We start from the raw sequence: 9,868 nt of genomic DNA on the forward strand, positions 1-9,868 counted from the left end.
ACTGACCCTGCTTTTAAGAGCAGCAAATCCCTATAATTTCGAGGGAAAAAACCACTCATGTTTTCCTTCGTGTATCTCTGAAAAGCAGCTCTCAGATCTGACCTTTCCAAAATGCCTATCAGTGATCAGCTGTAAAACAAGAGATCTCTGTAATATTTTTCTAATGCAGAGTGAACAGCAGCCAACTTCCCATAGAGAAGGAGGAGGATTTTCTCAAGCTAATTTTATTTCCTTATCTTTAGTCATCTGCTGAAAAGAAAACACTAAATATATTCCTCAGTCTACTCCTTCCAGTGATAGCTCGAAGGAGTAAAGAACCATATGCTCCTTCAGCTGATCCATACTGTCTCCATGACAATGCAGTTTACAAAGTTTGCTCCTAACAGCTCTGTAGTACGTATTTCAGATGCTCACATTTTTGGGCATGAGGATGGCTGGCAGCAGGGGCACTGGTGGCTGCCACTGCAGTAGTTGGGCATGTTCACCAGTAGCTTTGGTTGACCAGCACTTCCACTCAAACACCCCAAACCCAAGACCAGTGCCCACCAGTGAGCTCCAGTTCCAGTGGTGCAGCTCAGCCTGTGGCACCATCTGGAAGCTGATGCAGACAGTCCCTCCAAATTCCTTACGAGCTTTTATATGTGCAATGCCTTAAAAGGAGAAAGGATTTTACCTCATTTTAGCCAATCAGAAAATCCTGGTAAATTTACACAGAAAAAATGTGTTCTCCTCATTAAAGCGTGCTTTACCTTTGGGTAAGGTGGATCTCCTGGATCCTCCCAGGAGCACAGCACACCCAGAGCTGGAGCTGTGCTGGATCTCTCCTCTATACTCCTCCAATCCCTTTTCATCCCTGTTTCACTTACAACGTACCACACTGCATGTAGAAAATGGACTTCACCTTCAGCCAGCTCAAGCAGGACACCCAACTTACTGTGGCACTGCTGTGGTGGGCAAGAAACCTTATCCTATGACGTAACAGAACAGAAGCATTCACGAACAGGCAGCTTCTGAGCTACAGGCCATCAGTTGGCAGCCTCCACCTCATCAAGTGCAGAAAGACATGATGTTGTTATTTTCGGAGCCTGTGTGTTTCACTATTCCCCAATCGGCACAATAGCTGTCAGCATTCCTGTTTTGAATTTCACACATTTGCTTAATCAGAAATCAACAGAAATACATAACCAGTTACAGTGGTGTATGAGATTCAGTCCTTTTTTATCAAGGAGTTACCCAAGATATGGGTTGCAGATCAGGTTGTCTCCATGCAATCATTTCTAAAAGCAACCCCAGTACACATTTAAGAGTAGAAATAAAAACTTCAGCTGGCTAAGATTAAAAAAGGAAAAAAATGTGTGTATACATATATACACACGCACACATATACGTCTGACACTCATTTTGAATTGTCAGGGTGAAACATTTAGAGACTTTAAAATTTATTTATTTTTTAAAAACACCCCCATCCCTGTAGAATGGCCTACACAGCTTGATCCCCATAGATTTACCAGCTGTTTTGAATTCCTCCCCCCCGGCACTCATCAGCCAGAAGCTTAATCATGCTGAAAGGTTCCCACCTGCACCTCCTGCTACCCTTTGGAGCACAGAACCCAGAAAGGACCCCTGGGCTGGGGGGAACATCTTCCCACTGTTTGCTCCTTCACAGTGTCCAGACCTGGGACACAGCTCACGAGATGTCTCAGCATTCCTTTGACAACTACAGGTATACGCCAAGTTCAAATTATGCTCAACTGTCTTCTAGAAATTCAGGCCTCTATTCCCCCCCTCCTTGAATATACCAGATCTCTCCTGAATTCTATTTATGGGCAGAAAAATGAAGGCTTGTCTAATTAGAGATGATTCTTCTCTTATTCCTTCACCCCCTATACCAGGAGCTAAGACAACTTCTGACAAAGACTCACATCTAGACTAGTTCCTAGCATTATGCAGTGGAGGGAGGTGTGCTGCACAGGAACAAGTTTCTGCAGAGAATGAAGACAGCTTGGAGTCACAGCTTCCTTTCAAGCCTCTGAAACCCATGGATAGAGACTTGGCTCCCCTGCACAAAATACCCCTCTTTCAGGGGGATAAAGGACTAGGGCTCTGCTAATTTCTCCAGTTAGCAGGAAGGAACACAGGATCCAGCACGCCACAAGATTTGGAGGCACTACTCAAAGTTATTTGGTGCCTCTGGAGGATCCACAGGGACCGGCAACATAAAGGATTTAATGTGCACGCCCAAGCATCAAGCAAATGCTGTCTATTAAGAAGTTTAAGGGGAGGAAATACTTTCCAGACACACAAGCCTTCTTTAAGGGGATCACTACTCTGTAAGATGCTTGTGCCATAAATGTCACTTTACGTTAGTTCTCATTCAGAAAATACATGATTGATGTCTAGAAAAGCTAATGAAATACATATACTACTTTTAATTATCCTTAGCCCTGCCCTTTCTCCAGGGCTTTGAGGAACATGCTTGAGGTGGATCCTTGAAGACTTGTGCAAAACCAATCTTCTTTGGCTTTGGGGGCTAGGAAAAGCTCAAAACTCACCATACCTCACTAGAGGTCAAGAATGGAACTCAGCCCTGGGAGATGACACTCGCACGTGTCTGGCACTGCCCTGGTTGGGGGTACAGGGACAGGCATGACCCAGGGGCTTTCCATCATTGCCAGAAAAGAACCCAGCCCAGAGATAAAAAACAAACAAACAAACAAACAAACAAACAAACAAAAAAAACCAACAAAACATCAGAACATACAAGAGTTGCTTGCTCCCTGCTGGGTAGCTCATATCAGAAGCCCACAAATGTGTGGTAAGGGTCAATAACAATCCTGAAGACCTCAGAATCTGGAGAAGCAATTTGGATAAAGAAAATACTAGTGTCCTCATTCTGCTGGGAGATTAATTTGTTTTATTTAACTGCCTCTGGCTCCCTTCAGTCAACAGGGAGAGACAGACACCTCCTGTGGACGAACCGAACCAAGAGGGATTAAAAACCCTGGAGTTGTGCCTATGCAAATCTTCAGACTGCACAGGAAGCTTAAAGCTAAGGGCTTCCTGGTTTAGATCAATTCATTAAATTAATGGTAATCAAGCTTGAGTTACTGGTTCAGAGTGCACCAATGTTGGGCTAAAAATGAAAATGTGTGCCTGGAGAACTTGAGACCCTGGCCTGGAAAACCAGGTCAAGATCTCTACAGAAGTGACAACCCCCCACCATGTTTTTCTATATTACTTTCACATTTTATGGTCACCAAGATGGTTTTTCCCACCCTCTTGTTATGCTACTGCCTGGAGTGGGCTGTTTGTACCCCCAGCAGAAAATACAGAGTCACAGCAGCAGCAGAGGGTGTGGGGGCAGACACTTTTTGGGCATCAGAACTGGCAGTTTTTAGAGCCTCTGAATGAGTAGGCAACTGTGCTGAGGCTCTTTCTCCCACCACAAATCACGAAGCCAAATATCTCAGTTGCACGGTATGTCTGCAGGAGCTCCTCCTCCAGTACTGGCTTGTGTGGGAAGGGCTCTGCTGGCATGCAGCTCACCCGAGCACTTGTGTGCCTGTGGACAAAATTAAGGCAAGCCTCTGTGTACATTCAACATACATGGGCAAAGCCCTCCATAGAGCCTACCTGGCTTCACAAGGGCAACCTGAAGCACTCTGAACATTGGGACCTCATGCAACCAGCCAATGCTGGATGCCAGTGCTGGGGAAGTTCCATGCAGGAGCAGTAAGACATGGGGACTGAGGCACCAGAGAGCAGAAGTTTCCTTTTTTTCTTCTCAGATGGGAAAAAAAAAATTGGCTAAAGGCAGTAGAAACAGATGTACTTATGTATCCTATACACTACAAAAGAAAGGCCCTTCCAGTGAAGCAGATGGGTTTAAGTGCCATTTAAAGCAACTTCTGCTTTACCCAAGGAAGCCTCACACAAGCTTTACATGTGGGTTACACAAGTATTTTAAACAAAAATGTCTCTGGCTACAAATCTCTAACATCACATGGAGCTTTACTTGACGAAAGCTCAACCACTGGAATCAAGGAAGACAGCCCCTTACACCCCCAAAACTCAAACAGCACCATCAACTTCAAACTTCTTGAGAGCAGAGCACTGTTCTGCAATGATGCTGCTTCCTTTTCTGCTCACACATTCTGATACCCTAGCCCCAGAGAGACAATTTTAAGAACAAGTAACAGCGTGGATTCATTACTTCTCATCACTCAAGAAGACCGTTGCAAGAGCGCATACATGTCTATCACTATTGTTTCAAAGACCATTGTGCATGCACAAAAGGTGAAGATAATTTCACAAGCAAACAACCATCTGAACAGATGTTGTCATGACAGATGTCATGTTTATGAACTGCCCAGTGGGCAGAGTTGAGCCACAGGTTTAGCAGTACTGTCTCAGATGCCTTGCTCCTTCCCCCATATTAGTTTTTCTCAGGGATCAGAAGAACTAGAACAACACAGTATGTTTCAGAAGCACACCCTTTTCAGCCTCTTTTTTTTGTCCTCTACAGTCATGTACTACAGACTAGGGTTTATTTTAGGCCTATGCACAGGTAGGAACACGAAAGGTGGGTAACATCTATTTCCCATTGCGTTCAAGGAGAAGTTGCTAAACACAGACATAAGTGGAATTGTTTTCTCACATCCAGTCAAAGCTTGACTTAACAGCCAAAAGCTCAGTAAAACAAAGCAGTAGAAAAGAAAGGACACTGAGCCTTGGTTAGGCTGGTTAATGTAGATGGGTGAAAGATGAGTTTGAACTAGGTTAGAGAGCAAAATATCACAAGCACTGGATTTCAGGAAAACCAGAACTGGTTTACAGTGCTAAACTAAGGAAAGCACACATATGCTACAACTGAACAGAAACAGAGGAGATTAAAGCATTTAAAAATAAAATAAAATAAAATAAAAAATGAAGTCCTAACAAAAGAGAATACAGAGTCAAGACAAAAAGCTTTCAGCAGTAAAAGGAAGGCTTCAGCTTTAGCTCATTGCTTAAACCAATGTTTGAGTGGGAAAAAAAAGTGCCGGGTACCGACAGAAACAGGACCTGCTCAACATACCTGCTGGGGGCTATGCTAAAAGTACTGAAGGGTCATCTCTCCTACAGAAAAGAGTAGCTCTATCTTCTCACATGTATGAGTATCCCCACCACCAGCACTCATTTACTTTTGCCAGCAGGGTGTACTTGAGCCTCTTCCTGTGAGCACTTACACCTGTTTCCTGTAAAGGTGCTGATGGTGCTCACGCTCTTTTGATACTTTGAAGTAGGCTAGGGATCAGCTGGCCCCTTATGAGCCATAGCTAGTAATTGCTCTTGCCTCCTGGGTACCCCACCTGCTCAGCTTCAGATCTGCCCTGTTCAGAGTCCAGCCCCACAGCTGCTAACAGGGTTGGAGTCACCAGCTCCTTCCATCAAAAACAAACAAACAAGCAAGCAAAAAACCCAAATCCAATGTAATGTTTATGGTTAAGAGAGATGGAAATTGTTTGCAGCTATGAGTCCAAATATACCTGCCCACATTGCTTCTTATGGAAGTTGCAGTGGTAGATGAGAACATAGCTTGGGAATAGGCATGGATGAGTTGACAAAACTAATGAAGCTGACATTTTTTATACATTTCAGGCCAAAATAAATAAATAAATGAATAAATAAAAAAAAAAAAAAGCAAACAAAAGGGATTTCTAGAAGAGGGTTTTTTGTTTTTGTTTTTTGTTTGATTGTTTTTAATTTGTTTTTCTTTAAATGAGTGTCTTTTAATTTAGCAGCTTTCTGTATAAAAGCATAGACCCCTTCTGTTGTGAAGATCAATGCAGTTTGTTCTAAGACACTCTGTTTTGATCATAGATGAGTTTGTACAGGTGTAGCTCTTATCATCGTAGTGTAAATACTCCTGAAACACACCTTTCAACAATATGATGAAGACTGAGCTGGGACTAGCTCCTCAGTCTGCTTATTGGCTTTAGAAAATGTTGCTTAGTTCTAACAGAATAGGGATGTGCAGCAGAGTTCTTTTAATACATGCGTATTGTGATATGTAATTCTGAAATGCATGCATCAGTGTAAATAACCACTCCTTCAAACAAACTGGAAAAGCATTACTAAGAGGGTATAGGACAGTAGCAGAGCAGAGATGAACGCGCTGTATTTAGTGTAAACTTAAGGTAAATTAAAAACTCCACATGGATATCAAACTAGAATTTCACCAACTCTGTGTTTTATTCAAAAGGAAGAAAATTAGGGGTAGTTAAAGTTGGCATCAAGGTAATGTAGAAGTTCCTAAGGAAAGGAGAGAAAAAAGGATCATCAGGGATGTTCACAATGGAAAGAAGGAGTTGTAAAACACCTGAATCTTGGAGAAAAATCAGTTTTAGGTAAGCATGAGTCAGATCTCTGGCTTGAGAAAAAAATGCAGTTAGAACGATGTCATCAGAAATGTTTGGGCAATCTGGAGAATGGCTGAAACTATGGCATGAAGAGAGGAGAGTAGCTGTTAAGCATCAAGAAGCAATCAGATATCATTTAGATGTGATGGTAGTTTTTGGATCATGAATGTAGAAAATATTTAGGAAATAAATAGGAATATGTAGGCAAAAGAAGATTTCATTACAAGGCATTTGCAGAGCACCCACTGGTTTCAGTGGAGAAAGTGTTCAGGATCTTTAACTCAGTCTGAGGCTCCACAAAACATCAAGACTTGCAGATTGTGGTCCCAGGTATGAACAGGGTCCTTTCCTCTGTCTAGTTTAGCCCATCTGTTTAAGAGAGTCAGAGAGAATTAAGCAGGGCTTTCTCTCTGTTGGATTAGAAAAAGAAAAAAGTTATGTTTAGAGTCATATCAACAGTACTATTTTGCTCGCTTGTTCTCCTTCACTTGAGAAATAGTGAGGAAGCTTGATGTTGTCTGATGTCTGGAGGTGTCCCTCCTAAGCTGGAGAGGGATGAAACCTGTAGTCATTAACTTGGGTGACAAATAGAATTGAATCTGTAACAAGAGGAGGCAATCCTTGTAGGTTTTTTTATTTCCAAACGTTCATTCAAACATTTGAGTTAAACGGTGTTAGCATAAAAAAAACCAAAAAGAGCTTAAAATGGTCTAACCAAAATCACTCTTAATCAGGTTTTGTTTCCATGGCACCTTTGATGTCATAAGCCTAATAGCTCCCCAGTGATCCATAGAGTCTTCCAGGAAAGAAAAAAAAAGAAGGCTAGACAACCTGAATGCCAAATGTTGAACACATGCTTCAAAATACCCTTTCTGAAAAGTTTGCAGGCCTCCCTTCTCTTTTAAGAATTAAAGGAAACCAAAAATCAAACCAGGAATTCCCCACAAACACCCACCCACCCTGAGCATCGCCAGAAATCTGTGCACAGCAGTTTGAATGTATGGAGCCCTACAAATATATTATTAAACTGCAAAGGAAATGCATAAAAGGCTGCTATAAAAATAGCTGTAAAACACTCTTTTTTTTTTTTTTTTTTTTTTTTTTTTTCATTCTACAGATGCAAAATCTCAAGAAACATCTTTCTGTCAAAACTGAAACAGATTGTGGTGTTCAGCAGCACATTTCTTTACTAGGGAAACATTCTTGGTACAGTGTTTTTGCTATTCATCTCATGTTTTTTCCAAGGATTTTCTAATTAATCATGGTGCTGATGGATGATAGCTGCCCTGCTATGGCTGCTATTAACACACGCAAGTCTTGCCAGAGGTAAAGTAAGATGTAATTTGCTTTTATTTAAAAGCTTTTGCTCTATGATGTTCTTATGGCCTGATCTGGTATTTGTGGTCAAGCAACATTCCCAGATCCTTCTGCCCTCAGGATCCTTATCCGATTCTATAAGAGCTTTGCTTCTCTTCTGGTTTTCTGCTCACTGCCCACTGGCTGAGCAGAGATGTATTGCTCTGCCTGGTACTTTTGGTATGGATAGCAGAGGGTCTGAAGCTTCAGAGTGCAAGACTTGTGGAAAATTGCTGCTGGAGAAGTGAGATGTCACGACTCATACTAAAATAAAGATCAAAATCCTAACCTGGATTGGAATCTTTTTATCACTGAAGGTAATGAATGTAATGATAATGCTGTGTTTGTAGTAAAATACAAAGCAAGGATCCACTAATTTAAATAGAAAAAAGAGCTCAAAAGTTCAGCTGCTTTCAAAATGGAAGTTTATAAAACCCTGCTTAAGAGATGCCAAACATGTACGTCAGAAAATACAGATATAAAATGTGACACGAACAACAAAAAAGATGCTGCTTCAAAAGAAAATGAAAAAACCAAATATCCTCTGCTTTTGTTAGAACAGGAAAATGGATCAACATTCTACCCTTCCCAGAGCTGAACTCCACAATGGATGCGTAGTGAATCTGGATGGCATCAAATGAGACAACAGAGTAGCTAACTGTAATAATAACCCTTTTAGCAAAATAAATAAGCTTGTAATGTTGACACTCTTATCGTATTTTTAAAAGGATATTATCCAATAAAATTCCAAGTGTTACTTAAAAGGTGCGTTACCTCTCTCTATAAAAGCACTTGCACTAAAATCACTATGCTGGTGAATTACTCTGAACATTTCATGGTCTAACACAGAGTGTAACAGAGTCTATTATGCCTTAAATCGCTTGCCTGTGTCAGAATTTGGCCCTGTCACACTTTCTCCAAGAAGAAATATAATGGCTGGTCTATTTTGGTTTGCAACAAGAAGTTAATATATAAAAACACAGATTCCAAATTAAAAACAAAACCAAAGCAAAACAACAAGGCACATATAATTCCAAGTGCAGTAAATACAGACTAGTTTTCTTGTTTGGGTTACTGGCTTGTTTGCCTGGCTGCTTTGTGAATGAGTAAAGGAAACATACTATAATATATTAAAAACAAGGAAAAAGAATAATTTATTGTTATAATGCCTTTTCCTCTGCTTGTCTAGTGTGTTTTGTATTCTGTGCGATGGGACCAATTCATTTAGATATTTATATGCTATTAATCGTAATTCCTTTTTGTAACAAACATCAGAACTTTGATCTCTAGGAACTTTTCCAGGTCAAATTTTCAGATGAAACACCCAGCCATCCATATGCAGACCCATGTACAAGTTTTAGTATGTTTCCATTTGTCCGTCTTTAAAACAAACATCTCCAGACTGAGGAGACTGACAGGCACATGAAAGACCACTTTAATCTACTTCCACAATCAGAGCAGATATATGAAGTGTAGCATAAACTGGACGTAAGCCTTGGAATGGTGCTTCCCATAATACTGTTGGATATGAGAACATTCCTCATAAATGAGTTTAGAAGAGAAGGATGATGAAAAATAATATTAATCTGTGTGGCTGTTGTTGGGAACAATTGATAGCTGAGCTTGGTGGATGCTGGTTGCTGATGTGCTGACAGGAGGTGCTGGGTATGGCACCTACAGGTCAAAACCAAGTAGAGCACACCCCACCACTCAGCTAATATAAGTGCACATACCATTGATCTTGTGCAGTTATAGTACAGTCTTCCGTCTGGAAAATGAGTCATTGATTAAAGGCAGGGGCTGGGAACTGTAGGGATCCAAATCCACGACTGGAGCAAGTGGGAACCACGGATCCTTCAGAATCCTTGAGAGCATGTTGTTATAATCACTGTTCACACCCATAGATGCACACATTGCCTTGTACTAACATGTATTCATTCATTTATTTTGTGATTGAAAATTGAATGTAATCTTTTAAAAGAAAAACGTCTCTTACTAAAAGCTGTTAACTTTTCCACCCTGAAAATATTCTCCTCCCTTCTTCTTATTTGTCATAATTCCTCCTTCCTCAGATCACTGACTCCCTCAGTGCCATGTTCTCTTCCTCTTGT

Source organism: Coturnix japonica, chromosome 5, assembly GCF_054131305.1.
Source record: "Coturnix japonica strain WE chromosome 5, WE-NBRP24, whole genome shotgun sequence".
Classification (NCBI taxonomy): Eukaryota; Metazoa; Chordata; class Aves; order Galliformes; family Phasianidae; genus Coturnix; species Coturnix japonica.